Here is a 13,656-nt window from a genome sequence, read left to right on the forward strand (position 1 = left end):
CACATTCAGAGCCCTTATTTTTTTTTTTTTTCATGTTTAAGAAAGTTTTAAATGTTGCTTTTCTGAACAATACACTTTAACACGCTGCTGCCATTTCATCAAATTCATGGAGGTAGTTATATGTAAAAATAAAAATTACCATAAAGTAATATGCTGTATCATAATAATACATAAGTGTGCAAAATGCCGACAGATGGGTTGACCCTTTAAAGTTGAACGCCTCACAGAGATTCAACCAGATTCAGTTTTGTAAACCTTTCAGCTGATAAACTCTAAGACTAGATAAGCAGTTGTGTGACACAAAGCTATGGTATCACTGGAGGAAAAGAACACAAAGCTTGGAGAGGGCCCGAGGGCTTGGGCATGGAGAGCCTCACCATCTCGGTGAGACCATCTTGGACATGCACAATTGTCGCACGTCACACATGTCATGCGCTTCCCACCACCACTTCTCCTCCATTCAAGAATCCAGATTCGATTCAGGAGAGTATTTCTAAATGGAACATCTGCTGACATGATATATCACCTTGACAGTCCATCATTTCTACGCTAATGGCTACTGGTCTAAGGAAGTTTTCTTTTAAAAATCATGTACCCCGGAGCATCAGGCAAAGAGTATACACATTTTCTTTGAACAATGTTTCCTGTAAACCTATTTCTTGTGAAATATTAAGTTCATATTTTAAAGCTTCTCTTAAAGGTAATGATTTCTTTTCCTGCTCACACAGCATCTGATTATTTCAATGGCTACTTTCAGAGGGTCAATCAGAGGCCAATGTACTGTTTTAATGGTTATATTATTTATGAATTGAGGATGATGAAAATTTGAGAGCAGGTTTTTTGGAAAAAAAGAAATTTAGACATAAAAATTTAGTAACTGTATGGTATACAAACTCCCCAAGGAAACAGATTATGTAGTCTACTAGATACGTTATCATTTCTTCTGGACGTATTTAAGCAGTGAGACAGACAGTGTGTTTCTGAGTATTCGAGGCATGCCTTGGAGAAAATAAGGCATGGGATTAAAAGTCAACTGGCTTAAGCATTTCAATGGGGTGGCAGTTTACCAGGAAATGCGCTTAAATTTCACTACAATAAGCACTAAAAGAGAATTATGCTAAACTTTGACCCGCTGCAACTTTCAAATAGCGATAAAGCATGAGTATTCATGTTTAAAAAATTAGTCTGACTATGTAGATGACTGTGTTCTTTAAACTGATTGCTAGTGATTAAATTTAACATGGGAACAGAAGTGCCTCACAAATGTTATGCCAATTATTTAAATCTGAGGTGAAAAATGATACATATAGGTTTATTTTTTAAAAAATGGTGTTTGGCTCCGAATAGCACATGCCACTAGTCTAAATATGACTTTTTATCAGACCATTTACTTGGGTCAGACGAAACCCTTTTGCAAATAGTTTTCCATGATCTATAACATGTTCCATTGTTCTCAGAAAATAAAGCTTGGGAACTTTGAAATGTCTATTTCCTATAAGGTTGAAGCTTAATTATTTGTAATCCTTTGCTGCTGAGCCTTCTTTGTGTTCAACATGACATAGTAAACCAAAGCAAAATGTTGACAAACCATTTTTGAAATAAGCTGGGCTAATGACTATACATCTGCCTAAAAACATCTCCTGAAATTGGTTACAAAGTATCTGTAAACATTACTCTGGCATAGTTCATTATGCATAATTGTTATTCTGATAAACTTTAGGGGAGTACAAATTATGATCATACCACACTAGCAGAATGAGCTCATTCTGTTGCTTATTACATGGGCATGTATATTTCTAATCAAAAATTACTTTAAAAGTTTTCTCTATAGATATCTTCCCAGGAATAAAAGGCCTGAAGTTCAACTCTCCCTAAATTTGCTCTTTCCTATAACCACTAAAAATCATCTCCCACAGCCTAATTTAGGCATTCTATTTAAAACTACATAAAATAGATTTATATCCTTCCATTAGAAAGAATAACATCCCCAGGCCATACTCTCCATTTGTATCACAAAGAACATTTTGCTTTTAAACAAACTAATTATTGTTATCTATTATAGTAAGATAGGATCATCATTAAGTATCACAAGGAGGAAATTATCTTCCTTCAATATTCGATGAATAGCTTTAAAAATGTCCACATCACCTTTTCCCTCACTTAGTGCTGTGCCCCAGCCAGAATGGGAATTCCCTTCCTTTATCCACTTCACCATCAAAGGCCTCTATTCCTGTTTGTGATCATGGAAGGTTTAAAATCAAGACAAGCATCTGTCACACTCGAAAACAAAATCCTGAAAACAGACACTCCCGGTATTTCCATCGCCACCCCTTCTGACGTACTTCCATGGACTCCTGCAGAACAGTACCACGAAACTCACAGTGAAAAATGACAGGTGCATAAACGGTTTACACGCAAAGGGCCGGGGGGGAGGGGGGTCCCTCCTGGACAGTTTGGCATTGATTTCCCTCAAGGTGGACCCTTGCATTTGACATTTTGCGGTGGCATGGGGTTTTTTTGTTAGTTGGTTGGTTTGTTTGGGAAGTGTCAAAGATCAGTTCCGTGGCCCCACTGAACCACAGACTGGGAGCAACACACATCTGTGGCATTTTAAAAATGGAATTGGCAACTGCATGACATTGAAAACGCATATTCCACTTACAGTGTCTAGACTTTCCTATGTGTGCTCAGATACAATTAATGAAGCCAAAGTATACATATCACCCCTACTGCTATTCAGTTGCTACAGAGCCATAAATGTGAAAAAGCAATACTCTGAAATAAAGATTTTTGTTTTGTTTTGTTTTTTTTGCCCTAGCCTACTTAGCTGCACAGTTTAAGTAAACACGAAAACTGTGCTTGAGATGCTTGTCTTTCCAAAGATGTAAACATCAGTCCCAGTGTCGTAAACTTTGCTGTATTGAATGAGACAGAAGATCTGAGGCAGAAGGACTATCACACACTAGTCACAGAAGCTTGTAAGCAGTTGGAAGGTTTCTGTAGTTTCTCAGCTTCGCTGGTCAGGGGGTCTGTACTCGCGCGGAAGTTGAAGGCTGACCCAGCTACACCATGGGCTGGACTCAGAGCCGGATTCTGACGACGGTTACTCTCAACAATGCTTGACGTGTTGGAAGCCAGGCTCTCCTGAGTATAGTCCAGATTGGTGATCTCTACAGCTGCAGAAACTTTTTTTTTCAATTCCGTGGGGAGTTGAATCCACTGTCCACGGTGATGCTGCTGCTGTCCATGCTGTCGAGCCGGGCTGAATGGGTGGCTCTCTGGTTGCTGCTGCTGTCGGTTTCTTTTGGGGTGAGGAGGGTGAGGTTCTTCTCAAACTTCCTCTGCAAGTCTCTTTCCTTCTCCCTCTCCAGAAGCCACTGCATGGTGCCTACATCATCTCTATTTTTCTCCTCCTCAGCGTTTTTGTTTGCCCCTTCCTCAGAGTCGTCGTCATCGGAGACATTGTAATAGTCAAAAGAGGCTTCCTGGTTCCCTCCAGACTCCTGCTGACGCTGGGAAGATGGCATGGCTTGTGCTGCCGAGGTCCCCAGGGACGGTTCCAGTTTCTCGCATCGGCCTGGCAATGTGTCAGTAGGGGTCTTCGGGTGCGATTTGAGGAGGGACAGGCTTGACTTGTGATAGCTGTTTACAGACAAGGTGCTGTGAAGAGGCTTGAACAGTGTGTCTTTGCTGAATATCTCTTTCCTCTTGTCCAGGCTGCCGGGTTCTGCACCGTGGTGCTGGACCAGGCGTCCGTTGGCAAGGCCTTCAGCCACTCCACCCGAAGCAGCAGGGCCCCCGCCTGACCCTTTTGGTGACTCCTCCTTGTGGCCGACAGGCTCCCTGGAGGAATGCGGGGCCTGCCTATCAGAGGGAGACAGCTTTTTCACGCCTTCTGCCAGGGTCAGAGTGGCATGGTCCTCCTTATTCTTCCCCAGAGGTGACGGTGCGGTAAGCACCGTCTCACTAGAAGTGTTGCACTGGAAGTAGTCATCAGCGGCTGTTTTGGTTGGACAGGTGCTGAGTTCCCCGTAGGGTGGCAAACTCTCGGGGTGGTTTGCCTGGCTCCAAGAGGCTACAAGCACTGGAAGGCTCCTTGCTGCCACCAACTATTTCTGGAATACATACCTCTTTATAGCTTGCGGATGAAAGGAGAGCCCTTTGATGACCAACAGCCTGAGCGGGCCTTAAAGTACTGTCATCGATGTAGGACTGGCTGGGGGTCTGGTCGTCTTGGCTACAGCCTTCGGTCAGGTCTTCGGGTGTGCCTAGAGAAGAAGCGCCCAGGGGGCCTTTGGAGTTATCCATGGATCTGGACCTCTCCTTGGCTTTGCTGGGTCTCTCATTCCTGGACCTTCGGTCCTGGGTATGGCTGTGGCTTTGGTGCACTTTGGAGTGCGAGCTTCCCCTGGAAGGTTCAGGAAAAGGCATCTCAGTTCTCCTTTTGGCCAATTCGCCGGACACATCCCATTCTGGTGTCATGGGGAAATGGGACTCAATCACGTTCGTGTTACTGTGCATGATGAAGTTGTCGCCTTTGTGTTCGATGATGAAGCAGCCCTCCCTGGGCGCCCTGGTCAGAGGGTCACAAAAGTCATACTCTCTTTCACCAGGAATGTCCAGATGCGAACCGTCCGAAGGGTCTCCTTTGGACACCCGCGTCTTGCTGTGTGACCGAGACTTCCCATGGGACTTTCGATGAGTCCTGCTCTTTTTACTTCTTCCGCTGTGGTGGGCAGAGGATCCTGCTTTACTCCTATGCGCTTTCTCTTCTTCAAGTTTCTTCATCAGTGCAGTGTGCCTCATGACATTTTCCACAGTCAAGTCCGGGTTGATCCGCCGAATGATCTCCATCTCCACTTCCCGAGGGATGGTAGTGGGCGTGTCTTCGTCCCGCAGGGGCCACTCCTCTGGAGGAAACTGGGCAGAAAAATTGGCCAGCTGTTTGGTCTTGTCTTTCTTAAAACTTAGCCGGAATAACTTGAGCCCGAACTTTTTGGACTGCTTTTCACTATCTTTAGGTTTCGAGAGAGTTTCTGTCTTATAAGAAAAATTTACAGTACTTTTGCTCTTTTCAGTGGGTGGCACCTGGCACAGAGAAGGAGGGCAGTAAGGGTCTTTGCAGTCCTTGGCAGATTTCCTCTGCAGAGTGGACGCGTGCATGCTGTGCATGTCTTCTCGGCAGCAGTGGCAAGAGTCGCAGTGGTTTCTGGGCAATGTCCTTTCCCTGACACAGCCTGAGGCAGAGGGCGTTATGGTTCCAGGTTGTGGAGAGGTACACTGAGACCTGTCAGGTATCCTCTCATCCAAATGGTACCATTTACTGTTAGTTCTTATGAGGGAAGGAGTTATGAAGTAAGTCTGTGGGGTCACAATGAAATAGCCACCCGGAGTGGGATAGATCTTCCTCTCCCGTACCAGGGTGTTCAACGTGTGCCGCAGGATTTCTTGGCTTGGGGTTGGAACACCTGGAAAACAAGTTGTCAGGTGTTCCATCAGTGCTTCTTGGGTGACAGGTTTTCTTGCCGAGTTCATTGCCGATATTGCCAAGCAGAGGATTTCCCCGAGTGGAATAAACTGAGATTGACTGATGGGAGACATACTGATTGGTGATACACCACCCAGGCAGCGGATGTGGAAGCCCGAGGGTGGCCGCAGCGCCCGGCGGGTCCAGCCCTCTCGCAGCGCTTCCAGATGCTCCTCCTTTCCCTGGATCAGCAGGACCTGCTCGTCGATCCAGCCCAGGAAGAAGGTCTCGGCCACCGCCGCCGTGACCTTCTTGTTCCAGAAGAGTTGCATGTTCTCGGCCTTGAAATCGGCGAAGATCTCGTAGCCGATGTGATGTCGGGCGAGCTGCCGGGGCTCGACCGGGGGCTCGGGCTGCGCTGCCCGGGGCCCCTCTCCAGCCGGCCCCTCGGCCGGGCCCAGGACGATGGCTAGAGAGTGAGGCGCGATCTGCAGAAACTTCTCCATCTTCGGAAGCATCCGCCGCATGGCCCCCGCTCACCGCGGCCGCCGTCCCTCGCCCGTCCAGAGAACAGCCGCTCGGACGTAGCTGCAGCTCCGGGCCACCCTCCCGGCTCCGCTCATCTTCCTGCGGCTGCACCCTGCCTCCCACGGCACCGGGCGGCCCCAGCGGGGGCCAGAGCCCTTATTTTTTGAGACAGGATCTCACTAATTTGTTGAGACTGGCTTTGAGCTTATGATCCTCCTGTCTCAGACTCCTGAGCCACTGGGATTAAAGGCATGGACCTCCCATTCCTAAAATTGTAATTATCATATTTGTGCACCCAGATTTCTTTCAGGAGACTTTAATTGAAAACTCTCCTGAAGGCTGGGATGTTTCAGTGCTAGAACACTTTCCTTGCATGATGAGGCCCTGCGCTTGAGCTCCAGTGCTAGAGGGAGGGAGGGAGGGAGGGAGGGAGGGAGGGAGGGAGGGAAGGAAGGAAGGAAGGAAGGAAGGAAGGAAGGAAGGAAGGAAGGAAGGAAGGAAGGAGAGAAAGGGAGAAAGAGAAAGGGAAAAAGTGAGGGAGAGAGGGAAGAAAAAGGAATGGAAGGAAGGAAAAAACAAAGAAAGGAAGGCAGGTAAGGAAAAAGATCAGGAAAAGAAAATTTTAATTTTAATTAAAATTAAAATGTCTTCTGCTAACCTACATATTAATCATCCAATACAGGAACCAAAGCCCTTGTATGACTATTTAAATTAATTAAAATTTTACAAAATCAAATTTCAGTATCTCAGTCCCACCACTTATTTCAAGAGCTCAGTAACCACATGGGCTGGTGGCTATCATATTGACAGTGCAGTGCATATTCTGTACATTTCTGTCATGGCAGAAAGGTCTATTGGACAACACTGATAAAGAGGAAGCATCACATCAAGATACTGGCATTGTGGATGTGTTAAAGAATATTCAATAAAATTCAACACCATTTATGTTAAAAAAAACTTAGCAAATTGTGACCTACAAGAGGAATCCTGAAACCAAAAGAAGACCTTCTTACCAAGCCAGTCAAATCGCAGCATCTCATTCATGATTTTGACAAAATAGCATCATTTGGAAAATAGCCTCTCTGCTGTGTATATACAAAAAAGCATTGGAATGACTTTAAAAGTCCCAATTCTTATGTACAAATCTGGGTTGATTATCAATTGAATGTTACAAATAGAAAACCAACCAGGAAAACTAGTTCATCTAATTCATAATAGCACAGCACTAAAATAATAGACTGGAAATTCTTCCATGAAACGAAGCCAAGTGAGGGGTGTGTTACCACAGTGAAAGTTCTTTACTGACTAACTGCTCAACAGGGGTAAAACTAGACTTCTGAAATTCATTAGGAATTTTCTAAAATTTTTTGACTGTGTCTGTCTTTAGCTCATTATGTACATATGTGAATATACTTTTTCAATTTAACTATTTTGTTCACTTTTTTCTAAATTTTTTTTGTTGAAAGAGTTCATAAAAAGTGATTTAAAAAACTATTGCTACTGCAGTTCTAGATACTAGTAGAGCTAAATTTCAATTTATATATGAAAATAGGGCCCTATATGATAACTTTGATCTTAAATCTGGTATCAGTAATCATAAGGTCTAAAAACCACTGCACTGAAGTTTAGTAACTCCTATTTATTCCATGCTGGGCATTATGCAAAGTGCTTAATTCCATTTATCTTATTTACTTCATGTAACAACTATGTGATATGAAGTAGGTAGTATTAATACCATAGCCTAACAGACTGATCTTAGTTCAATAATGTGCTCCAAATTGTGCTCCCAATGAGTCATTCTGTCAGAATTTGAACCCAGCTAGCTTCCATTTATTTTACTATCCCAAGATCTAAGGTTCTTAATGAGGAATATTAAAGAAAAAGATAAGTTAAAGTATTTAATTTTGACTGCTTATTAATATCAGGTAATTTTAAGTTTTTGTTTCTTAGTAGATTATTAAGACCACATGCCAACAGAGCACCATATAGGACTGTGCCATGACAGATGAAGGCAGGAAGGGCTAGTGCAATGAACTGGCCCAGGGCAGAACTGGAGCAGGAGCTGAGCCATCACCCAGGCAGCTGGCTGCAGAGCCTGCACACTTCATGGTGCTAGAAGTTCTGCAGGACTGTAAATATGTTCTGGTGTTTACCATCCAACCACAATGGCTCAGCTCCCTTCTATCAATGTGGAGAAGGGCCCAGGACAGCAAATCACAGGAGCAGTGCCTAGGAACCAGGGAACAGAGGCCAGCAGCCCCAAGTGGAGAAGGAAGTCAGATGAGATGATGAACCTGCAAGTGATGCTGATGTGCACCGGTCTGCAAACCACTGCCCAAAAATGTGAGAGAAGGACCAGGTGGCAGGGAAGAGGATTGTGGGCTGTGAACACGGCCAGTGGCAAAACTGTCAGACAAGTGTCAAGGTGCACAGTTTCGCTATCCCATGATATATATTACTCAATAAGAAATGTTAATCTTAACAAGGTGATGGTGAAGTGTACTGAGAATTTATTAGTTCGGGTACTGTTCTGAGCACTTTTCATCTCACTCAAGAAACTCAAATGAACTCCTAGTTGATCTACAAGGTTATGCATCTATGAACTCAAACTTGGCCATTTAATTAAATACCAATCAAGTTTGGTTTGTAAAAAAAAAAAAAAAAAAAAAATTGACACACACCAGGTACAGTGACACACATTTGTAATCCCAGTGAAGTAGGAGAATCTAAAGTTCAAGGCCAGCATGGGCAATTTAAAAAAGGTTTGGGGAAGTAGCTCTGTGGTAAAGCACCCCTGGGTTCAGTTCCCAGTACCAAAAGAAAAAAAAGTAAGTAAGAAAGAAAGGCACTTGTCCATTTTGTCAGGAAAAACTCAGTTCTTGCCCATGAACCAAGGTGCTCTTGAAAAAAATAATTCAGTAAATGTCTAGATTTTGCTCAGCTTCAAATTCTTGAACTGCTTTCTGAGTGCAGAAAATATTGTGGCCCAAACAGGCCATGATGTTCTCTAAGCCTCCTGAGCTCATTATGCACATCACTACATTTTGTGCTTTGGAACTTATAAAGACAATGTGATGAGTTAAAGGTCCTTTGATTTTTCATTCCCATAATGAAAAATCAGCATTTTTAGTTCATCTTCAACAAATTCCACTTGTCAAACTGATAGAATTAGCCAGAAGCAACTTCATTTTCTAGTCTGGAACTAAGTGCCTAAGTAGAGAAATAGTATTTCTAACTACAATGGTTAAAATAAAAATTTTACCACATAAACTATATGGGTGAAAAAAAGCTTGACTTAAAAAAAAAAACAGTTGTCCTATGTTAAGCATAGTTTTTATTTTCCAAATGACAATTGACAGCTTTATTTTCTAATATTTTCTGTATCAGCCAAAGATCTTTCTGAATAATATGGTTTTGTTACATTTCAGTTTTTAGTTTTTTAAATATGTCCATAGTCTTTCAGCACAGTGGCTTCAACAAGAAAATTATACATTTCCAATAAAATTCAATGCTGACCATTTGAACATTGTATGTAACTGTAAAAGAAGTTCAGAACAGTGTTGAAGATTAAAAAAATAAAGTATGTAAAACAGAGCAAACATATTTAAAGAGTGATGAACTATTTCTGGTTTTAAAACAAGTAACATGGCTTCTTCAAGCCTCACAATTCAAAGAGCAGACTAACTGTATTTCTTTTATTGTAAAAATGATAATTTATAAAACTGTGAATTTCTAAAATTGTGGTACAATATAGTTTTTTAACAGATAAAGCTTTTTTTAATTTCAAGGAGTATCTATGTAATCATCAAGGCAACTATGTACAGACACAAGAGGGGAGCCTAATTTCTTGGTCTCTTTCTCCTTGGACAGAGTCTTGACGTTCTCCTCTTTGCCCTGGAATGCTCCTCACAGAGCTTGTATTCCTCTTTGGTCTCAGCCTGGTCAGCCAGAAGCTTCTTCTTGGCATTATCTGCCTTCAGTTTTAGAATATGTTCCATGACAATCCACTTGTTTTTGCAGACATTGCCCTTTACCTTCAGGTACAGGCTGTGATACATGTGGTGGTTAATCTTAGATTCATGGTATCTCTGAGTAGCCTACACAGAATTCACATCCTCTTCACCCAGGTGACCTTCTCCTGCATTGGAGCATTAACTATACTGTTCTGCTTACCTATGCCCACATGCCTGTGTCTCTGGGGAGCCAAGGAATTTTTCTGGCATGGAGCCTCAGAATGAATAGTCACTGGTTTTGTGGATGATCAGCTATCTTTGATCAGCTTCCAAATCTGATGATGAGAGTTGGCATTGAAGATTTCATTGGTTTCATTGGGATCCAACCAAAGCTTCTTTTGCCACAGCAAGGGAAACTGGAGGCACCTCTACTGAAGCCCGAGCATCCTCCTGGCTGCTCCTGTAGCTGTGAAAGAAAAGAGCCCAATATAGTTTGAAATTTTTCATACTATATCTAAGATTTAAACGTAAAATACTTGTAACATGTTTATATAGATGTTTATATATATTATATATATATATATATATAATGTACACATATATTCAAACAATTGTCTTCATTTGTTAACGGTGCACAAATGGTTACATAGTACAGAGATCATATTTACTTAAGCTTGTTAGCTTATTTCTGAAGAGTTCCGTGAATCTTGTTAGTTTTTCATTTTTCACATTTGAGCAAAACATCCTGAATTCAATGCATGACTCTCTCTCTCTTTTTATATATATATATATATATATTTAAATAAATGTGATACAAATCACATAGACCAAATCTGGCCTGCCATTTGTTTTTGTTTGTTTGTTTGTTTTATACTAAAAAATGTTTTGAGGATTGTTTCAGTTTGAGTCAGGGTCTCTTCATATTACCCAGGCTAGTCTTGAACTTGTGGGCTCAAACAATCTTCCATTTTCAGGCTCCAAGAAGCTGAGACTACTGGTCCCACCATGCCTGACTTTTTTTTTAATATTGGGGTCTTGCTAAGTTGCCCAGGCTGCCCTTGAACTCGATTCTCCATCCACAGCCTCTTGAATAGCTGGGACTACAGATGTGCATCACCTAAAAAATTATTATTTTAGGGAGACATATTGGACAAGATAATTCAAGTCTTTGAGATCAGACGTCAAAATCAATAGTGAGTATAGGAGACCCCTGAAAGATCTGCTTAAAACGTGGATTTCTAAACTCCATGCTTCAAAACCAAGATAACCCACATGTGCATACCCAGCTGTCAGTCATCAATTCCTGCTATACAAATTGTATTTGATGATTCAACATCAGAAGTAGATAATAGGCAAATATGACTATCTCAACTCAATACCTTCTAACAGAAAAAAATAGTATCTCTAAATATTGTAATACTGTATTTTATTTCTGAATTTCAACACTTGTGATAATAAGCCTATCACAACTTCATTTTCACAGTTGCCAATTATTTAGAAAAGTCCCTCTTTTTGGCAGATGAGCCAGCCATGAGGAGACAGTACCTCCCAGTCTAGTTCCCTCACTCCACAAGTGAGACTTCAACATCAGGGAATGTTCATGGCTTACCTGAGGTGCTTCTTCTCTTCACTACTTCAGCCTCATTAGGACTCTGAGCTCATGATTGCCTAGAAGCCTGGGGTTCTCTCTATAAGAAAGATGTTAATTCTTCATTTAATGGCAAATTTGTTTTCTGTTGTAAGTTTGTGTGCATGTTGGGATGAAGCTATGTCTGGGGACAGTCAGTTGGAACCCAAGTCTGCACATTCTATTGTGCACTAGTAGATTAGACTTGGTTTTCAATTTCTCTGCCTCAAACTAACATTAGGAATTTAAGAAAATGCTAAAGTTGGTTTAAAACTAGTCATATATTAAACACAACTTGTACAGAATTAAAAGTATCAGCAATTTTCAAATGCAATTTGATGGTAATTTCTAACATCATCTAGTATTAGATGAATCTTTGAGGAAGACATTTACTCCCAACTAAAAGCATAGGACATACAAATTTCTTGAGGCACCATAGAAAAAAATATTATTTACGGAAAGATGAAAGAATAGTTTAAAGTTAAAAAATTTCAAAGCCAATTTCTTATGCACATTGCATAATGAATTAACTAGAATAAATCAACAGGGAGAACTTCAGCTATGAACACTGAACACTGAACAAGGTATTCGTAGACAATTATCGGAAAAAATACATCTTTGAAGCAATGCAGTGAGACCCCTGAATAGAGGTGACAAACTAGTCCTGTATGGTGATATCTATTTATTCAGAATAGAATTGAAGTTCCACTTTAAACTTACCTAAAGGAATTTTAATTTTTTTTCGGTGAGGGACAGGGTCTTCCTATGTTGCCCAGTTTGGCTTTGAAATCACATTCCTCTAGCTAAGTCTCCCAAGTCGATGGGATCACAGGTGAGTACCACAAGGCCAAAAAAATTTTTATAATGATATCAATTTAAATGTTAATCCAAAGAGGGATAGCTTTTTAAAAATGTAAAACAGTCCTTCATAGAGTAAGTTATTAAATTTTCATAGTTGGCTTAAAAAGAGTCCACCAATTAAGAAAACATTCAAGTGCAACAAATTCTAATACTTTCCCATTATTTCCATAAATGTCTAACAATTTTCTAGATTAATCATTAGATTAATCAATAGAAGAAATCATGTTAATATAAGTACCAAGAAATAAATTGTTCTGTCATAAAATTACACAAGAATGGCTATATATTGATAACTAGAGTCTAAATAAAAACAGATTAATCTGTTGACTGTTTATACAAATAATCACTAACCTCACACAGGCATGTTACTAAGAAAAGATTCTACAGAGTAAAAGGATCTCTGGAAAACACAAATCTCTCCTGTTTACCAAAATCATCACCTATAGCATACTTTGCATCAGTCATGCCTTCTCAGTGACATATTATTAACAACTACAACATCCTGATTGTGCAGAGGTCGCACAATTATTTGTTTCTTAAATATGGACTTGTATGAATGACCATACTAGGATAATTGTCTTAATTTCAGTGAAATTGACCTCTCCATGAAAACATAGGGATATTAAAATAACCTCCCCTCTGTGTCACCATCAGCCCTGACTAGGTGAAGGAAAAAGCCATTGGCAGACTGTCACTGAGACAAGGGATCCAATCTGCCAATGGCCAGAGCCCCCCGCCCCCCCCCCATGCACTTCTGTAGCTTCTGCAGATTGCAGCCCTACTCTGCAGGGTCAGTGCTGGCAGCACGAATTGGGTGAAAGTGCTATTCAAGTCACAATGGTCATCTTCTTCGGGGCAGCAGGTTGAGTGCTCTCCCTGGGCCTCCTGGGCACAATGCTCCAATGTCTCCTTTCCTCTCTCTCATCCTCCTTGGTAATGGTCTGCTTCTTTTTGCTGGCCTCAGCACTGCTGGCAGCAGGGGCTCCAAGAAATATCTGTCAGGCTTATTCTCTAGGGCATCCACCTGCCTCTGGGGGCTGGATCAGTGGGCTTGACAGCTGATGGCCTGTGATCCACAACCGCCCTCAACTGCCGCTGGCCCTGGTTCCACCCCCAGGAGCGCTGGCCAGTGGCTGGTCTCTGGGGGACTTGGCAGTGCATGGCGGGGAGGGGCTTATGTGGCCAGTGTGGTCTTGGAGGTGGCTTGATAGGGCATCCAA

General features: G+C 41.8%; 1 long non-coding RNA gene and 2 pseudogenes across 2 annotated transcripts in view; all 3 read right to left on the reverse strand.

Annotated features, from left to right (window-relative positions):
- Positions 1-13,656, reverse strand: part of LOC144249213 (uncharacterized) — a 182,149-nt gene that overhangs the window by 136,575 nt on the left and 31,918 nt on the right. The window lies entirely within an intron of this gene.
- LOC144249201 (storkhead-box protein 2-like) lies at positions 2,956-5,973 on the reverse strand (annotated as a pseudogene).
- On the reverse strand, positions 9,363-13,597 carry LOC144249144 (large ribosomal subunit protein eL19 pseudogene; annotated as a pseudogene).

The sequence above is a fragment of the Urocitellus parryii genome, chromosome 11, assembly GCF_045843805.1.
Source record: "Urocitellus parryii isolate mUroPar1 chromosome 11, mUroPar1.hap1, whole genome shotgun sequence".
NCBI lineage: Eukaryota > Metazoa > Chordata > Mammalia > Rodentia > Sciuridae > Urocitellus > Urocitellus parryii.